This window comes from Rhincodon typus, chromosome 4, assembly GCF_021869965.1.
Source record: "Rhincodon typus isolate 14 chromosome 4, sRhiTyp1.1, whole genome shotgun sequence".
Classification (NCBI taxonomy): domain Eukaryota; kingdom Metazoa; phylum Chordata; class Chondrichthyes; order Orectolobiformes; family Rhincodontidae; genus Rhincodon; species Rhincodon typus.
The window spans coordinates 95,148,634-95,169,208 of record NC_063335.1 but is presented as its reverse complement, the minus strand read 5'-3'; the positions used below and the strand labels follow the sequence as shown (position 1 = coordinate 95,169,208).

At 43.1% G+C, this 20,575-nt stretch overlaps 1 protein-coding gene across 8 annotated transcripts in view; it reads right to left on the bottom strand.

Moving 5' to 3' along the window:
- The window catches only part of phf20l1 (PHD finger protein 20 like 1), a 115,617-nt gene extending 106,874 nt beyond the window's left edge, over positions 1-8,743 (bottom strand). For 7 of the 8 annotated variants that reach the window (XM_048595525.1, XM_048595528.1, XM_048595530.1 and 4 more), the window contains exons 1-2: positions 8,524-8,743; positions 2,068-2,158 (exon numbers count right to left, since the gene is read on the bottom strand). The gene's annotated coding sequence lies outside the window, so the exon portion shown is untranslated. The remainder of the gene's footprint in view (positions 1-2,067; positions 2,159-8,523) is intronic. The other variant, XM_048595526.1, reaches the window with a different exon arrangement.
- Between the last annotated feature and the right edge of the window lie 11,832 nt (positions 8,744-20,575).

The window sequence follows — 20,575 nt, the reverse complement described above, 5'->3', positions numbered from 1 at the left end:
AATGGGATCTAAATGAACTGAATACAGTGCACACAGGCAACACAGCGCGCAGAGAGACAGAGTAAGTGGACATGCCCTCATAATGCAATGTCCTTACCTGTATTGTTACTATGGTGAATTTACACTGCACCCCTTTCAATATATAGATGTCCTTCCTTCCTAAAGTTTGTGCTTATAACCAAATGGAGTACAATAGAGATGGTCTACCAAGTTTCCATAGAACTGCTGCACAACTTCAATCTCTAAACTGTATTCCCTGTGTAAAATTTCTTGTATAAAATGTATAAAGAAGTCTAATTTACCATTAACCTTTGAAATTATTCTTCTCTACTTGTACATTATGTTTAGCTACATCTGAAAATGGACCCCTAAAATACTCTCTCCCCTCAAAAATTCATACATTCTCACCATTTAAATAATTTTCAGACCTATCTTTTTCAGCCCCACCATGAACAAGCGCATACGTGGCCGCACTGAATTCCATCTGCCAGTTTTGCCCAGTCACATCAACATCTCTGTGAAAGTTTCTTTTCCCGTTATACGTTACTTAAAGCATCACCCAAATCACCATCAGCAAACTTCGATATTTCACTCTCAAACATTCGTTGAGTCATTAAAAATAAATATAGTGGAAATCCAAGAGCCCAGTTTAGATCCCAGAAGGACTCAACAATTGACATTCTCTCAGTATATAACCATTAGCCATACTCAGTCACGTACCTACCTAATTTCTTGCAAATTACATGGTGGAATCTAGCCACCTGCATCATTTTTGCTATGTTTCTTGAGGTGGAACTTTACTAAACATCTTCCCAAAATATACAAAAAGAAAATCCATGGACATTCCTTTATCTACCACATTGTGATCAGATCAGAAAATTCAACTCAGGTGGACAAGATTTGATACAAATTTGCTTCACTTTCAGTCATTCTATCCATTTTCATAACTTCTAGTAATTTCCCCACAATACATATTACATCTGGAAGTCTATAATATCCTGGATGATCTCCCATGTGTTTTCAAATACAGAGCATTTTACAGCTTCAAAATGTCCCAAAATACTTTGTAGTCAATGAAGTACTTTTCATGTTTCTTATTGCTAGCTTGTAGAAAACACATCAGCTAATGTGTGCACTAAACACTCACACAAAAAGGAACATGATCACAGCCAGGAAATTTGTTGGTTGAGACACAAATCTTAGTCAGGACACCAAGGCGAATTCAGCTGCTCCAAAGGCATAACCTAAATTTTGTGTTCAAGTCCCTGGAGTGGAACTTGAACCTGCAACCTTCTATCAGTTTCTTAACATTATATCAGCATATGTATCATTGTATCTAAATTTAACATTTTCTTAGTAATATTGTTCAAAGCAAAAGTTCTGAAGTTTAAAATGATGCAAATCTGTAAGTTTTTTACCCTGATTTTTGCATTGTTTAATACTTCAACAGATAAAGCTGGGAAATCCACAAAATCGTGGTACAGGCTCTTGGGGTTAATCCTTTCTGCACTATTTCTGAAATTGCTATGGTTAAATACACAACTCTGAAAATCTGAACTCTTAGCCTTATGATGGTGAGAGACAATTACAGAAGAGTTAGTTTCCTAATATTTGTTCGTATATCTATATATCTTATAAATACAGCCAATATTGTTACATTTTCTGCATATAGTGTCAAAGCAGCAAATTAATTACACACAAGATTAATAAAGAGCATTTTTTTGAGGGGTCATTCAAAATATGGCTTTTGTAAATAGTTAACACAAACAATTAACATTGTCATATTCTTCCCCACAGCCCAGTATCTTCCACGTCTTCCAAGAACTGAGCAGTAAGGCAAGGTTAAGGGAGAAGATTGAAACCAAGAACTAACGAGAACAAAGGCAGAGCAAAAGCATCAGGCACAGTACAAGATACTGATAAAGTGAGAACCTGATCGACTACATGCATTAAACATACATGGGAAGCAATGTCAATTGAGGAGCAGTTCAAGAAATAGGAGAACAAAAACAACCACACAGAAGATTCCAGTGCCCTTTGAACTATTAAAGTAGCCACTGCACTCACCAGTACCTCTATCTTCATTTCCTACTGAACAATATTTTTCCTCATCATACATCAATGCAGCAGCGAGAGTTGATTACATCGAAAGACATCCCTACAAAAGAATTTTATTTGTTACAACAGGACTCCACACTTATAATCAATTTATGAAGTATTAATATTTGTACTGTCCACTAACAATAGCAATAATTTGCAGCAACGTTGCAATTTCAACATAATACACCTGAATCTCTCACACACTATTTCATCTGAGTCTTTCAATAACAGAAATCACGAACTTCACAAGAAAGAAAGAACAGGACAAGCCATCAGGTATATTCCACCAAAACACAATGGTAATGTCACTGGAATAGTCATCCAGAGGACCAAGCTAATCGTTTAGGGACACAAGTTCAAGTCCCACTACAGCAGCTGGTAGAACGTAATTCAAAAGGGAACTCTGGCATGGAAAGTAAGTCAATGTAATAAAACTATTACACTATTTCTTTTGGGAAGGAACTCAGCAATCCTTCCATGGTCTGGTCTCCACATGGCTCCAAATTCACACTGTGATGGGTTAGCAAGGCACGCAAATATGCCAAACTGCTACAGAAAAGTCAAAGTGGAAGCACCTGCACTGGTTAGACTGCAGCAGTTCCAGAAGGCTCATCACACAGTTCACTAACACCACAAAGCAATTAGGGATGGGCAACAAATGCTGAGAATTCACTGCCCTCAAGAAAAAGTTCCTCAACTGCCTTAAATAGAACACCCTTTCTTGTGAAACTACGGCTTCTGTTCTACCTTTGGAGCAGATGGGGCCTGAACCAGGCCATCTGGTTCACAGACAAGGACACTATCACTGTGCTACAAGAACGCCCTTCCCAATGTGTGCACTTTAAATAAGGAGACCAAAGCTTTATGCAGTACACTAGGAACTGTCTCACCAATATACTGTAAAGTTGCAGCAAGTAAAGACATCCCCACTATTTTACCCATCATCTTGCTAGTATGTCAACATTTAATTTGCCTTGCTAGTTACTTGCTGTACCCGTATGCCAACATTGTATTTTATATAGGAAATGTTAGACACTCATGCAAAGGAAAAGGGAATTGCATAGCAAAGTTAAAGAAATAAAGATGGGTCTAGACCAAGAGTAAATGAGGACAGCAAAGCAACTGCCATCTAGAAAAACCAAGTTAAATATAATTGCCTGATCATGGTTGAATTTAATGCTCGCCTAATTGAAAAATGGGGTATTTTTCTTAAGTTTATATCAGGTTTAGGACACTTATGGTGTAGTGGGAGTGGACTCATCTCTGAACTAGAAGGCCTGGGTTCAAGACCAACCTACCCCATACTTGGGTTGTAACAAGCCCAAATAGGTTGATTAAAAACATCTATAATCAACATAATTTGCTGATCCCTGTGTGACAGACTGCGCACTGACTACATCACCGAGGCCAGGCACCAACTCTCCGACACCTCCTCCTAACGCCCCCTTGATCATGACCCCACTCCCGACCACCAAACCATCATCTCCCAAACCATCCACAACCTCATCACCTCAGGTGACCTTCCACCCACGGCCTCCAATCTCATCGTTCCCCAACCCCACACCGCCTGCTTCTATCTCCTTCCCAAAATCAACAAACCTGACTACCCTGGTCGACCCATTGTCTCCGCCTGCTCCTGCCCCACCAAACTTATCTCCACCTATCTCGACTCCATTTTCTCCCCCTTGGTCCAGGAACTCCCCACCTACGTCCGTGACACCACCCACGCCCTCCACCTCCCTCCAGAACTTCCAATTCCCCGGTCCCCAATGCCTCATCTTTACCATGGACGTCCAGTCCCTGTACGCCTGCATTCCCCATACAGATGGCCTAAAGGCCCTCCGCTTCTTCCTGTCCAGCAGGCCCGACCAGTCCCCGTCCACTGACCCCCTCATCCGCTTAGCCGAACTTGTCCTCACCTTCAACTTCTCTTTCAATTCCTCCCATTTCCTACAGACAAAAGGGGTGGCCATGGGCACCCGCATGGGCCCAAGCTATGCTTGCCTCTTTGTAGGTTACGTGGAACAATCCCTTTTCCGTACCTACAGTGGCCCTAAACCCCACCTCTTCCTCCGTTACATTGATGACTGTGTCGGCACTGCCTCGTGCTCCTACGAGGAGCTCGAACAGTTCATCCACTTCACCAACACCTTCCACCCCAACCTTAAGTTCACCTGGACCATCTCCAATACCTCTCCCTCCTTCCTGGACCTCTCTCTCCATCTCTGGCAACCACCTAGAAACTGATATCCATTTCAAGCCCACCGACTCCCACAGCTACCTAGAATACACCTCCTCCCACCCACCTTCCTGCAAAAATGCCATCCCCTATTCCCAATTCCTTCTCCTCCGCTGCATTTGCTCCCAGGATGAGGCATTCCACTCCAGTACATCTCAGATGTCCGTTTTTCAAGGACCGCAACCTCCCCCCCAGTGGTCGAGAACGCCCTCGACCGTGTCTCCCGCATTTCCCACAACTCATCCCTCACACCCCCTCCCACAACAACAACCAAAACAGAATCCCCCTTGTCCTCACGTACCACCCCACCAACCTCCGGATCCAACGCATCATCCTCTGACACTTCCGCCATCTGCAATCCGACCCCACCACCAAAGATGTTTTTCCCTCCCCACCTTTATCTGCTTTCCGGAGGGACCACTCTCTCCGGGACTCCCTTGTCCACTCCACACTCCCCTCCAGCCTCACCACACCCGGCACTTTTCCCTGCAACCGCAGGAAGTGCTACACCTGCCCCTACACCTCCCCCCTCAACCCCATCCCAGGCCCCAAGAAGACTTTCCACATCAAGCAGATGCTCACCTGCACATCTGCCAATGGGGCATACTGCATCCGCTGTTCCCGTTGTGGCCTCCTCTACATCGGGGAAACCAAGCGGAGGCTCGGGGACCACTTTGCGGAACACCTACGCTCGGTTCACACTAAACAACTGCACCTCCCAGTCTCGAACCATTTCAACTCCCCCTCCCATTCCTCAGACGACATGTCCATCCTGGGCCTCCTGCAGTGCCACAACGATGCCACCTGAAGGTTGCAGGAACGGCAACTCATTCTGCTTGGGAACCCTGCAGCCCAAAGGTATCAATGTGGACTTCACAAGCTTCAAAATCTCCCCTCCCCCTACCACATCCCAAAACCAGCCCAGCTCGTCCCCACCTCCCTAACCTGTCCTTCCTACCACCTATCCCCTCCTCCCCCCCCAAGCCCCACCCCCATCTCCTACCTACTAACTTCATCCCGCCCCCTTGACCTGTCCGTCCTCCCTGGACTGACCTATCTCCCCACCTACACTCACCTCTACTGGCTCCATCCCCACCTCTTCGACCTGTCTGTCTCCTCTCCACCTATCTTCTCCTCTATCCGCCTCCGCCTCCCCCTCTCTCCCTATTTATTTCAGAACCCCCTTCCCCTCCCCCATTTCTGAAGAAGGGTCTAGGCCCGAAACGTCAGCCTTCCTGCTCCTCTGATGCTGCTTGGCCTGCTGTGTTCATCCAGCTCTACACCTTGTTATCTCTCGCGCACAAAGAAAGCTGTGTTTAGGGTTCTCGCCCAGGTTCAAGTTCCTGTGACACACGTGTCAAAACATGTCCAAACAAGTTGATTAAAATAACTGAATCAGGCTTGGGGATCTTATGGCACAGTGGGAATGTTCCTACCTGGGGGCCAGAAAGTTCGGGTTCAAGTCCCACCTGCCCCAACTGTTTGTCATAACATGCCCGACTAGGTTAATTAAACATAGCTACTTCATGCTTAACTAGAACAATAGGAGACTAAGGACAAAGATCAGATTGGGAATAGGGTGGACTGGTTTTCACAATAGAGTAAATAACATGGTAGAGCAGAGGTAGTGGCACATGTGTACCGCCAAAGTCTGATCATACCATAGAGCTGCTATCTCATTACAGAGATGACAGGTAGTAATTTAACATGAGGGTCACCATTCCTTAGTCGAGGGAAAAGATGGGAAAGTGTGTTCTGGTAATGTCAGCCAGTGATTGGAATTGAACTCCCACTGCTTCGCAAACAACTGTCAGCCAACTGGGCTAAACTGGCAGTAATGTCACTGCAGTTCAGATGACTGTGCCAATTAATTAACTTGAATTCAATCCATAAAATCTGGACTCAAAACCCTGTCTCAGTAAGTGATGATCAATTGTAGGGAAAACCCATCTGATTCACTAATGTCCTTTAAGGAAGAAAATTTACCATCCCTAACCTACATGTGGTTCAAGACCCGCAATAACATGATTGACACTAAAACTCTCTAGCAAAAATAGAAGGCCACACCATTCATGGGCAATTAGGAATGGGCAACAAATGCTGGCATTGCCAGCAATACCCACATCCCATGGAAAAAAGTCTACTAAATTGAATGAATCAGTGTTTCATCTGCAAGGAGCTGTTCTAGTTTTGAAAGATGGGAAGGAAAGGTCAAAGGACAAGCATTGTACCTCCTGTGCTGGACTGGGAAGGTGCTATCAGAATATTGTATTATTTGAAACTCCAAGCATGTCATCCAAATTTACTGAATTGCTCAAATATGACAAAGTTTATCACGAAGCCACTAACGGTCATGAGCTTGGCAATCACTGTCTAGGCTTGTACACGAAGAGTGTGCCTGAAGTACCATAAGACAGCTGTAAAGTATAGAAATAAATTTTAGCACAAATCACTGCCATTTGGGAAAGGAGGAAATGAAGGAAATTGAGGAAGTTTCACGGAGAAGGTAGTCATCATACAGCAGAACAGTTATGTCCCAAGGGTCCAGAAAACAACTCATTTTACCACTGTCTAGGGAAATTAAGTCATTCACTACAGCAATTCCGACGACAATCTTTTCTGTTTCATCTTGTAAATAAGCCAGTCATTTCCTTCACATCAGGAAAGTCCCAGGTTCCATCCTTATTCTTGAACAAGTAGTTGATGCCTTAAGTTTTAGCAGCAGCAATATATTTGGCGTCCACACTCTTCGACCAAACGTGGCCAAAAACAGGATTGGATTTCCGTGAAACTTTGACTCTCCTTGCCCTCCCCTTTTCCAGGGCTGACTGTCCAGATTTAAACTTGAAAAAAACTACTAATGAAGTTATCACAAGTTTACAGAAATTTGCAGAATACTGTTTCTTGAAACTCTTAAGTATATGGCTACACAGATGCATCATAGGAAAATAACCGTCCACGCATATCATCTCGCTCTTTACCATATCTATAAATTCCAACAAATGCCAACGCAGTTACAGTATGAATGAAATGAGACAAGCAACTCAGTTCTCAACTCTTGTTTCAAAGAACAGTCATATTGCACTCAAAATGTTTACTGTTTGTCTCTCTCCAGAGATACTGCCAGACCTGCTGGGTTTCTCCAGCCCTGTTTTTTATTCCACTTAAGTCATTAAAAAGACTCCACAAAGATTGTTATTAAAAACCCTCAGAGTTCTCTGCATTTAACTATATACTTTATTGCCCCAGTTTATGTACTTCTGTATTACTAAAAGCCATGTGCTTTTGGTGTAGGAAAATTAGCCAGAGTCAAACATGTATAGGGTCTGCTACATTTGTAAAGTCTTGAAGTGGCAAAAGCCATTCTGGCTAGTTTAAATATCTTACATATACAACAGTAAATTACATATTTAATACTACAGCAGTAATTTCGTTGCAGAATTATTTTGGCAATTCATTTTTCCTCACATATTAAGGTCCAATCGTGCAGCTCACCTCCAACCACATACTCTGCACGTGAAATCACAACCCATCAGAAAGCACTACATCGGCCAACTCTGTGTAGCCAATGGCAGAGAGTTCAATACCATGAGAGATCTGTTGGCATAGTTACAGCTCTTCTTTTAAACATTAATGCATGTTTTTATATACAAATATAATGTTTCTTTACCATTTTCTTTATACCCATTATCTATAATATTAAATTTTCCTTCAATACTTTTTTTAGTCCACTTCTTCGCATTTTAACGCGATTTTTGGAATTATTGGCATTTTTGGAGTATACACAATATAAATATTAACTAAACTGAAGTACATCCTACAATTTTAAATTTACACAAATTAGTATTTCAGACTTGTATTGCATCCGTGGGAGCAGCCAAATGCTTTCCTCTGTAGTGTACATAAAAATCTCGTTTTACATTTTAGACTTATTACAAACGTGATAAAATTTCTAACCACCCTTATGATTTTGAGCATGCAGTTGCATTGGTCAACATATGCAACACGATGATAGGTCGCACACTCATTTAATGGGTTCCTTGATGAAATGTATTTCGTTTTTGTATAAATGTAGAACAGAGAGTCAAGCTGCAGGGGTGCTGAGTACTGCCACCCCCTGCTGCTCCCACTCAAGAGCCTGGAGGCAAGTTGCGTGAGGCCCAGCCCTTCCTCCCGTACCTTACCTTCCCTCCCTCATATTCCGCTCGGCCTCTCCCGCTCACACAGCTCCCGGGACTGGGGAACCGAGGCCCGAGCACCGCTTCTCCCCGTCTCCTGGCTGCCTCCGAACTGGGGTTTTCTGGCACACGGAGCGGGGCCTGGCGGTGGCTGCACAGCCCATAAACCGCCCACTCACTCGCTCGCCTGCCGCCGCCTGAGCTCCTGTTGCTGCTGTTACCGCCCCCTCCCCCCAGCTCCCCGCAGCTGCCGCCCCCGACTCCCTTTTTTTTCTCTCTCTCTTCCTCCTTTCAAAACACCGCGACGTCAACACTCAACGTCTGCACGCACGTTCGTGACGTCACCGCGCACGCTTGCCCCTTCTGTCAGGGCGGGGCTCGCAGGGGAGGAGGAGACGACTTTGCCCCGGAGTAGGGGCCAGTGACAGCTCATTGACCTGGACTGTCACTTCCTTCCAGAGGGAGGGGGACGGTTAACTCAGTTGGCTACATGGCTAGTTTGCAATGCAAAGTTAACACAAGCGTGGAGCTGGAGGAACGCAGCAGACTTGGCAGCATCAGAGGAGCAGGAAAGTTGACGTTTTGGGTCAGAAGAAGGGTCCTGACCCGAAACATCAGCTTTCCCGCTCATCTGATGCTGCCTGGCCTGCTGTATTCCTCCAGCTCCACACTGTGTTATCTCTGACTCCAGCATCGGCAGTTCTTACTATCTCTTGCAATGCAAAGTGATGCTAACAGCATAGGTTCAATTTCTGCACTGTCCAAGGAGGGAGTCTCTTGCTTAGCCTTTCCCCTCACCAGAGGAATAGTGACCCTCAGGTTAAAGCACAGCCAGCCGTCTCTCTCACTCTCTCTTGTGAGAGAGAAAGCAGTCCTATGATTTGTTAAGACTTCGGCCACTTTATTCTGTACAACTCTGCCTGCGCAATCACACAGGATGCTATCAGAGTGATCCCAGCCATTGTTCTGTTTTCTGCTGAGGACTGGAACTCACCGCCTAAAAGGTTGATCAAGGTGGGAACCCTCAAGACATTTACGAACATCTCCTAGCATTTCTCTGCCTTCTGATAAACACTTGCCATGACAAAGCTCAGAGTACAAGAGCTTGTTTTGGAAATCTCATGCTAGATACACATAGGTACACAGTCAATGTGGCCTACCCAACACAGCTGATTACTATAACCAATGCCTCTGCTGAGCACATTGGCCTGGAAGAGGACACTGATATTGGAGCATCTAAACTACCATTGAATTGACAGGATTTTCCAGAAGCATCTCTGATAATATTTCTCCAAGGAATTGAGACAAACATTGTCTGCAAGTCCAACACTGTTGCTCTGTAATCATGAGCTTTGAGATCTTTGGCATTGCACACTGTGTTGATGAGGAAGTTGAGTTCATGTCATACCAAAATGCTTCTTTGTCATATTTTTATATTTTGCTCGAGATTCTGTCTATGGCAGTAGTCTTATTGGTTCTTAGCTGTAAGAACTGCTGATGCTGGAGTCAGAGATAACACAGTGCTTGAGGAACACAGCAAGCCAGGCAGCATCAGAGGAGCTAAAAAGTTGATGTTTTGGGTTCGGCAAACCTCGACAAAACCACTGCAGACCAACTGGGTGTACATGAAGGATCTCACAGTTAGCGAGATTACCTGAATGTGCTGGGGATCTAGTTTGGAGGGGCCAGGGCGTGTGCAAAATCCTGCCTTTACCAAAGTGAAGCAGAAACCAGTCTTTGGGAGCACCGCTGTGTCTTCATTGTGGGTAAAAACCTGGTCATCATTTGTCAGGCACTCTATCTATTGTTGTACATGGCGCAGGTCTGACCCATTCCCCAAAACTGGCTGTTTCAGTCACCCGAGCCAGCTTCCACTTTATCTGGAGGTCTAAGAAGGCCTGTGTCTGCAGGACTCCATGTACAGAACTCTGGATAATTCAGGGGAGAACGTACCCAATGGCGTCTGTTTTCTGATTGCCACCTTTGTGTGTGGCTGCATCAAGCTGTGCATAGACCCTCGGTACACAAAGTGTCACTATGTACTGAGATGCTACCTGTCCCCGGGAAAATGAAAGGGTGATCTGTCAGTTCCCTGAGCAGACTGTCAAAGTCATTTGGCAGAATGCCTCATCACCAGAACTTTCCAACAAGCACCAAGACATTGCTTGGCTGGTGTTAAGATGATGGTGGATAGCATGCCATGTGATGTGGTCAACATGATCCATAATAACAATTGAATTTTGGTTTAAGAGATCCTCGCATTGCTACTTTCAGTTTGCACTGATTGCCTCCCTGTCCTTTATAAGTGCCACTTCATTCTTGGCTCACCGGGGATAGGTCCTTTGGGAATTAACAATTGGTGAGTTGCTGGATTTCCTGTACTCTCTCGATCCACCACCTGTTCTTTATATTACAGGGCTTTTGTTGAATCACATCTTTCATTTATTTGTAGCCCTGCTGCTTTTCCTTCAAATTTTGTTGGTGTTTCCTCTTTAGGAAAGCCTTGTGCTTGTGATTTAGTAGCTCGTGAATCTCCTGGTTATTCTTGTCATACCAGTCTTTTTGGTAGAGAAACTTTCAGCTGCTGCTTGATGGATTTAAGAGTAGACCAAACACGGTGGACACTATGTGGTTCAGTTCGGTGAAAGTCATCAGGTTGACTGTGAGGGACTGGCTGAGTAGTTCTTCACAGACTCCTTGAGACCATTGACATTGAATTTCCTACAGCAGCATTTCTGTTAACTTTGCCGTCTTGGAGTGAGTTTGATGGAGATACTGCAGCAGTCTAGGTGGTGGTTAGTTCAGCAGACATCAGCTTATGTGATGATGTGTGAATATCCTTCCTGTCCCTCGCTCCCTTGCCGGTGTGGTCAAGCAGATGCCAATGTCTGGAGTGAGGGTCTTGCCATGAGGTCTTGCATTTGTCTCTCTGACAAAATAAGGTGTTTGTTGTGGTTGGTTGGCTCGCCAAGCTGGTTCGTTGTTCTGCAGATGTTTCATTACCCTGCTGGGTCACATCATCAGAGCAGTCTCCGATGAAGTGCTGTTGTGTTTTCCCGCCTGGCATTTAAACTCTGGTGTCCGTCCGGCTGGATTACCTCACTTCCGGTTTTCCTTCGCAATGGAGTGTATATGGCGTCTAGCTCTATGTGTTTATTGATGATCTTCTTAGTGGATAAACACATAGAGCTAGACCCTATATACACTCCATTGTGAAGGAAAACCGGAAGTGAGGTAATCCAGCTCAACGGACGCCAGAGTTTAAATAACAGGTGGGAAAACACAACAGCGCTTCATCGGAGGCTGCTCTGATGATGTGACCCAGCGGGGTAATGAAATGTCTGCGGAACAACGAACCAGCTCTGTGAGCCAACGAACCACAACATCCACAACCTAAGCTACAAATCTACTCTAAAATCTTAAATAAGGTGTTTGTTATGACCAGACCATGCTCGAAGAATTTCATCAGAAGGAGTACTCCATTTGGTTTTTACTTTCCCTAGGCCTTGATTATCAATTCTCCTAACTCCAGCGTTGAAATCTTGCTTGTCTGTTTTTGGAGCACAGGACAAGTGATCAAAGCTGGAATAGAATTCCTCTTTGGCCTCATCTGATACTTTTATAGTTTTGGCATATGCACTGTTGACTGTGGTGTACTATTCCTGGGTGAGGGTGAGCTGAAGAGTCATGACACTTATTTGTGGTACACAGTGGCTTGCTGCGATGGTCAACTACATTTTTTATTAGGCAATGTTTGCTTATATCGAAACATCAGGGCAACTGCACCTGTGTGTTCACCCGGAAACGTACATGTGCACAGAACAGACGCAATATTGGAATGGAAATCAGCAGCAGAGGAAACCTCATGGCAGGGTGAATGGGTTGGGGGATCAGAGAGGGGGTGGGAGAAGACTGGATGTTGGAATCGGCAGAACTGAAGATGCTTCTCCTGTTCTCCTCCAACACATTCTCTTTCCCAGTTTTCTTCCACCCAACACTCCTCCAGTTCTCTCCAGGGTCCCAATGCCAAGCATCCCACTCCTGGATCTCTCTCCACCCCCTCCTTCCAGATCACAATCTCTTCTCTTCTCCCGCATTCTGATCTCTCTCACTTCCCTAAGTCCCAGTCTCTCTCCACCCACCTCTTATCATGTCTCAGTTGCCAAATTCATGGAGTTGGTGCTCTTCTGATTTATCTTTCTAGAAGAAGGTGTACCTGCCAAGTGGTTCTTTGAATTGACCTTCTCCTGACCATCGTGTCTCACAAAGGCAGCAATGTTGATGTCTTCGCACCAAAGTTCTCATGCTATGATCGTGGTGCAACATTCAGATCTTATCTCTGCTAGTGTTGGCCATAAGAGTCCTGCGATATGGTTACTCCTAGGGTTCCAGGTCTTTAAATTCGTAAAAGATTCCTGTGTATGGGTTCTTTTAATGAGGGTTGAAACATGGTCCCAGGAAAGCAAGGTCTTTGTTGAATAGTAGGGATAGCCAAGACGATTGATACCAAGCAGTAATGGAAGGGAAGCAAAGCACAAATTCACACAATGTTTGACCCAGTTTGGGCCTCCAGGAAGTGAAGAAGCTGAGAACCTTCAGACCATGTTGGTGGGGATCAAGGTACAGAGGGAGTGGACATCTATAGTAAAGAGGAGGCAGTTATGGTCAGGAAACTGGAACTTATTCAAATGCTATTGGGTAGGCTCCGGGGCTGTTTCTGACCTGAGACACCGTTCCAAGCAAAGGACCACAGTCCCAGATTGAACACAGCGAGCACCTCCCAGCCCCAGCACAAGGATGACCCTGCCTACAGCTTTAGCACCAGGCTGTGCCCCTCCCGGTCAGCATTTCTCTAATTTTCTTATTAGCTGTAAGAGCTCTGAGGCCCATGTATGGCAACGATTTCTGAACCAGAAGTCAATGCTGTAATCGGTCTACTTGCATCAGTCGCTGTGCGTGAAATATCCCAGGAGGGCGATGTCCCCAACCCAAGCACAGGGGCCCCATACAGCCCCAGGCCCTGGTTATCAGGCCATGATGTAATCTTTGTCTGGGCCCTGCCAATGGCCATATTCATTATTTGAAAGAAATAATGCACTTTCTTATCACTTCTTCCTATCTCCCCCAAAATATGACCCGACCACAGAACATCAATCCATTGTTTCCAGTGCTGATGTAGAGTTCCCCAACCCCATTCAGCCCACTTTTACCTTCTTCCCAAAATCCACAAACTGATAAGCCCTGGTAGGCCCATCATTTCAGCCTGTTCCTACCACGCTGAATTTACTTATTATAACTTGAACCTCTTTTTTTCTGCCCCAATCCAGTCTCTTCCTACCTATATTCTTGTTTCTTCTTTCTAAATGATGCGTCATGCTGTTCCTAAAGAGCGAAGTCGATAAAACATGGGTCATACAATTCAATTTTGAGACCGATATCTCTCAAAGGCAACATGTTAGATGAGTTTTTCAGACTGGCCAAACATTGGACGTTGTTTTCATTAGCGATCTATTCTCAGACAACTCTTGTCAATCGTATATATAACGCAATGGATTTGGAGCAGGTAATATGCAAACTGACCAAATTGGAAAGAACAAAGCTGATCAGAAAATACTTGAAAATAAATGCCAAAGCAAATTCAATGTGTGGAAGTGTTCATTTTGTGTGCCATTTTTCAATCCCTTCTACTTCTGACATGTCACATTAAGGTACCTTACTGAAACCTTCTGGTAGTCTATGCTTGCTGTATCTACTATATTGCTGTATTTAATATTTCAGTTCCTACTACAAAAAAATCCCTGGGAGCCTATCAACTTCACAAAATGAGAGTAAAAGAACATGAGATAATTTATTCAATCAACTGCAATCAGACCTCCATCTATTTTGACCTGAGGCATATTTTGACAATTGACGGTGAAGTAACAGTTGCGTGTAAACAGTTGCATCTAACTCTAATACCATTCAAGTAAATCTCTTTCATGATTTTCTTATCCATCAGAGAGCCCTAAGCAACATTGAGACCTCGACATTGTTTATAGTTCCATTATTAGATGTGAGCTTTCACTCAAGTGGTTTGAATCCCTTCAATGCCAGAACAATCCTCCATAAGTGGTTCCCGTAAGTAGGCTCCAGTTTGTCCAGCTGTTAAACGAGTACTTTCTTTACTGGGAAATCAGCAGGAATCCTTGTGAAGACTTGTACTATCTACAGAATGTGTATACTTCAGCTTCCAAGTTAATGAAAGGCAAATAAGCTGTCCTCCAGCAGCTAGACTAACAATTGAATCTGTGCAACAAAAAAAAGTCATGCATATTGTGGCATTATTTTAGACTAGAATTTTTCATATTTCAGTTGAAGACATACTGTTATGAGCAACATGGGAGGAGTGCATTGTCTGTTTGCAGTTCCACTACTCCACTAGTCACAGCATATCGTAAAAAATAAATGTTTTACTCTTTTATCGATATGGCTGAGCATATATATTCAATCTATGTTTTCAGAATGCAAATTTAGTAATCAGGTTTCTTTGAGAAGCAACTAAACTATCAATTTATTAAAAGAACAGAATTATTAAGTAAAGAAGCAAAGTTTGTTAACAGTTGAAATAAGACAGTATCAATATAAATCTTTCTAAATAATTTAACACGGACACACCCATGCATAGCAGTTAAAAACAAGTTAAAGAAACTGTTTCTATAGGCATCAGCTGCAAAGAATACTCTGTCCAAATTCTTGTTAGTTGGTGAAAATGAAGGATAAGATGTGGAATACGGCTTTTGGTCCAGTAGACAGATGTCACCAGACATACGTGTTTGTAACTACACACAGGCAGCTATCACTGGGACGTTTTCAGAAACAGTTTGCCCAGGAGATGTCTAGAAGAAGTCTCCCAGAAGTTTCTCAAGGGAATAGCTGCATCAGTTTTTCTCAGCTGTCACACTGGATTCTCAGAATGGATTTTCAAAACAGTTGGAAGAAGATGAGTCATGTGACTTTTTTCTTAGCAGGCCAACTGAACAATGGAAATTATCAAACAGCCACAACCCCTTTGTGAACTCCAGCGAATAAGTCCAAGCAGTTAGGTTAAAACAGGTAAAGGTCTTTTTAAAAAGTTTCAAAGTGATCTTTCTATGATTTTCTTCTAAATGTCCACACTTCTTTAGTCTTTCAAATGAACCAGTTTTCATAATCCTTTAACCCTATGAGTCCTTAAAAAAGAATATTGGAAGTGCCTTCATGCAATTTTGAAGGAAACTTTCTGCAGCAGTGAATCTGTTTGCTGCACTTCATCTATGGCCTTCAGAAACGCAACATGGTGGCTCAGTGGCTAGCACTGCTGCCTCACAGTGCCAGGGACCTGGGATTGATTCCACCCTCAGGTGTCCATCTGTGTGGAGTTTGCATGTTCTCTCTGTGTCTGTGTGGGTGTCCTCAAGGTGCTCTGGTTTCCCCCCACAGTCCAAAGATGTGCAGGTTAGTTGGATTGGCCATGCTAAATTGCCCAGGGATGTGCAGGGTGGGTGGGTTAGGCATGGGAAATGCAGGGTTACAGGGATAGGGTAGGGGTGATGGATCTGGGTGGGATGCTCTCAGAGGGTCAGTGTGGACTCAATGGGCCAAATGGCTTGTATCTACACCATAGTGATTCCATTAAAAAAAATTCAATTGCGATGACCGACTGAAGGTTTGTTACTCTCTGCCAAGGGGATGCAATGTAACTAAGATACAAACAATCCTAGACACAGGCATGAATTTAGAAGACAAACTTTTCCCAACTGGTCAGAAACTGCCATTAATCTGGCAATTTTAACTGAGAGAGGGCATAGATGTTAAATGAAGTAGAGAAAGTGTTTTCTAAGTTTGGGATAAGTAAGGCTGTGGAATAGTATATAAAGGAGTTGGCTCTGCTCCTCATATGTATTTATGGCTATTGGGTGACTTTGTGAAACCTCATGCCTACTGTATGTTTATATTTGTCTGTAAATGCCCATAAGCATTAATACTTTATTGAGTGCAATAAACACCAACCACTGCAATTATATTATGGGGACTTCGCGGGAGAAAAAAAGGAGTTCTCAGTTCCAAATTTATTAATTTAATTTAAATTCCACCAGTTACCATTGTGTGCTCCCAGAACATTAGGCTGGATTGGCTACATTACACTATTGTCTCCTTGCCTACAATACTCTCCTCATTAGACCAGAAGGGTGACTACCCTCATGCACATTAAACCACGTATACCTCTAAAGAACTCTTTGAAGATATGGGTGGTCATACACACAACATGATGATCAGCATGGGAGCTCAAGATTTAATTTAGCAGGACCACTCAAAACAAGACAAATATGCTGGTAACCCAAAAGATTTCAAGAAAAGCAGAATTGCCAATTTCTAAGGATAGCAAACCCCCTAAACATTGTGGCAACACAAGCACTCTAGCACTGAGGAATACTTCAAAGAATAACGCAGAAAGCATTTCAGACATGAAAGAATACATGCTGAAACAGAAGAAATCTGCAGCTTCAGGACAGGAGTATAGGTCACATCATGATGCTGTGTTCTGTGGGAGATGTTCCGAGTCTGAGTTCAGGCAGTAAATTGAACAGGCCTGTAGATGGTCTCAGTCAAAACTAAAAACCCCCTGTACAAAGGGGAAGCTTTAAATGGTACAGTAATTCAGACTTAAAGGGCAAAGTTTTAAAAAAATCGTGGCAGCTCAGATCAAGTGCAGCACAGAGACCAGAAGGTGTGCCAAAATAATAAAGTGGAACTAACAAAACCAAGAAAGAAATTCACATAATCCAAGAGTTCTCTGGAATACCAGGGAAATTGAAAACTCAATCACTTAAATTAGATTTGAGCAATTTAAAGCAGTGAGTAACTCTGATCTAATGCAGTCACCAATTTCAGGAGACTCCATTACAGTACAAAGATTGAAACAACTTTTGACAAAAAAAATTGTCCATTAAAAAGCTGCAAAATATTGGAAATCTACATAAAGCTGTGAAGGTAGGAAAACGTCCATTACAGAAAACGTACAGCAATCATCAATTAAAGCCAATAAGATCGGGGAAACCCAGAGGATAGCAGCAAAGCACAGGAGAATGGCCACTACTGCCAAATAAAAGGCATCTGGATGGGTATTTGAAGAGGAATGGTTTACAGCAATATGGGCCAAATAGAACTAGGTCAGATTGGAATGTCTGATCAGCTCAGTGTTGGACCAAAGGGTCAGTTTCCATGTTGTATCTCCCTATGACTCAAATTTAAAATACTCAATCACAGAAATATTGCAAAATTGCAAGGTAGTTTTAATTTCTGAGATGGACCAAATAGAACATAAAATTGGATATTCTGGAGAAAAAAAGTTCTTGAGCCATTGAATATGGCAAGGTGGTACAGTGGTTAGCACTGCTGCCTCACAGTGCCAGGGACCTGGGTTTGATTCCAGCCTTAGATAATTGTCTTAGTAGATTTTACATGTTCTCCCTGTGTATGTGTGGGTTTCCTCTTGGTACTCTGGTTTCCTCCCACAGTCCAAGGATGTGCAGATTAGGTGGATTGGCCACACTAAACATTGCCCTGTAGTATCCAGAGCTGTGCAGATTTGGTGGGTTATCCATAGTAAAAACTTTATGCAGGTTATGGGATGGGGAGTTGGGTCTGGTAAGCGGGATGCTCTTTGGAGGGTTAGTGCAGACTCAATGGGTCAAATGGCCTCTTTCTGCTCTCTAGGGATTCTATGATAATAGCCTCTAAACTGGATACTAATTCAGAGGCTAAATAATAAATACACTTCTGCACTCAATTGAGAGTATAGCAAATGATGTGATTGCTCAGCATGGGTTAAAAGAAACAGCAGACACATTCAGAGAAGCATTGAAAGCCTTTGGCAATTACTTCAACTTCAGGACTAATAAATGTTTTGAAAGAGCAAGATTTAACAGAAGAATACAGATTAAGGAAATCCATTGATGGTTTCATTAATGATTTCTACAGAAGAGTCATGGCTATGGTGTGTTCAGAGTTCATAAAAGACCAAATTGTTGTAAGCAGTACTAATGAGTCTTTGTCAGATCTACAGCAGTCCAGAGAAGATTTGACTCTAGAGAAAGCCATTCAGATGGTGAATCAGATGGTGATCCAGAGAAAAGCCCTAAGAGAAGATCAAACTTTATCACAGGATATCTCCAGAAGCCACTCAATTCTTAAGATCAGACCCACAAAAGAAACACATGAAAACCCAATGCAGTAGATAAGACACACACACACAGTAAAAGTCATTGTCAATGCTGTAACAAACAAACCTCATAGGCCTCGTCTCAGTGATTAAAACTGAGTCAAACGATAGGTGACTTTCATGAAATGTACTGAAGCAGGGCACATCCATAGAAAAACAATAAATCTAAAGGACTATGAGGACTACCAACACTAAGAGGTAAATGAAGTAGAACAGCTTTTTGTAGAAGAAAGATCTCTAAGGGGAGTTCAGTGACACAGACCAAACAACTTGGCAAACTGACATTAATGTCAATGGGCATCTCACAAATTTCAAGTGAGGCATGGGAAATGTGTCACAATATTGTTGTAAGGAGTCTTGGTTGAAAAAACACTGCTTGTAGCTGAGGAACATTCAAGGACATGGTGCAGACCTATTTGCATTTGACATGAAAGGTATATGACAAGCAACTCTCCAAATACTTTATACCAAATATTGAAGAACTTTCTATGTTCCTCACATTTAGGGATTTTCATACCTGCATAGAAAGGCTTGTATTGACACTAGTGTCATTCAAAAACCAAACGGACTTAAACAGCAAAAAGTTAAGGAGCAGTCAGTAAATGATTTTACTCAGCTCCGTAAGCTTCTGACAGAACCTAAATGAAAAGCAGAATTCCCTAAAGTTAATTATCATAAGACCATATGAAATAGGAACATGAGAAGGCCATTAATCCCCTTGAGCCTGCTCTTCCATTCAATACATCACAGTTGTTCCGACATTCTTCACATCCATTTTCCTGCATTTTCCCCGTAACCGATGGAAAATGCAGAATGCAATTCTGCAGCCTTTTATGTGATCCAAGACAAAGTAATGAAAGTCATTTTATATATCTGAACATTTATCTTGATGTAGACCATAGAGGCTGAATGAGATCTGGGCCATATACAAAACAAGAATGTTGCTTGTGTTATTTGCTGCAACCCAACATGCAGTATTAGGTTGCACCTACTGCCAAGATACCAAGTAATCTCATTTATCGCTTACTATCCTGGCAGGCACTATACAATCATAAGGCAATTCTGGATTTGTTGTGACAGTAGATCTCTCTCGATCAAAGCTAGATCTCAAGTATTAAAACCTATTAGTTGTGGAAAGCTTTGGGAACCCGATTCTCTTTGCACCTTGAGCTGGACCTGGCCACCTTGTTGTGCAGACAGAGTATCTCACTATTTTATTTCACCTGCATGTGGTTCCATTTCCTCCTGCTCTCTCATCTCTCTACTCCTTCTGCTCTTACTCCCTGATAACCTGTCTCATTCCAGGCCTTCATCATTCTCACAGTCCATACCTCTCAGGAGGTTGTGTTTTGGAGAGGGTAGCTGACTGTTACAATGACTGAGACCTGTGCATGAAAGTACTGCAGCAAACCATCCGATCCACTAGCTAAATAAAAGACACCATGTGCTTAGGAACATGCACCGAGCTCATGCTGCCTCTCTGGCCTGTTCATAGATTCATAGAGCTTTTACAATGAAGAAGCAGTTCCTTTTGACCATCATGTCTGTGCCAGTCATCTAATACTAATCTGGTAAAATTCCATTTTCTAACATTTAGCTAGTAGCTTTGCTTGCTCACTTGCTGTCATTGCATTCACTCACTTTGAGCCAATCTGAATGTTCAAAGCATCCTGCTTTGTATTGCCTTGCCTTTTCCCCTCAGCCAGAGATACCACACTCACATTATTGCTGCATTGGCCTGTTGTTTAACGCAGGAGCATATCAGTTGCCAGCAGTCCTCAGTCAACCTAAGAGAGATAGCCTTCAGTCTATGGTCCC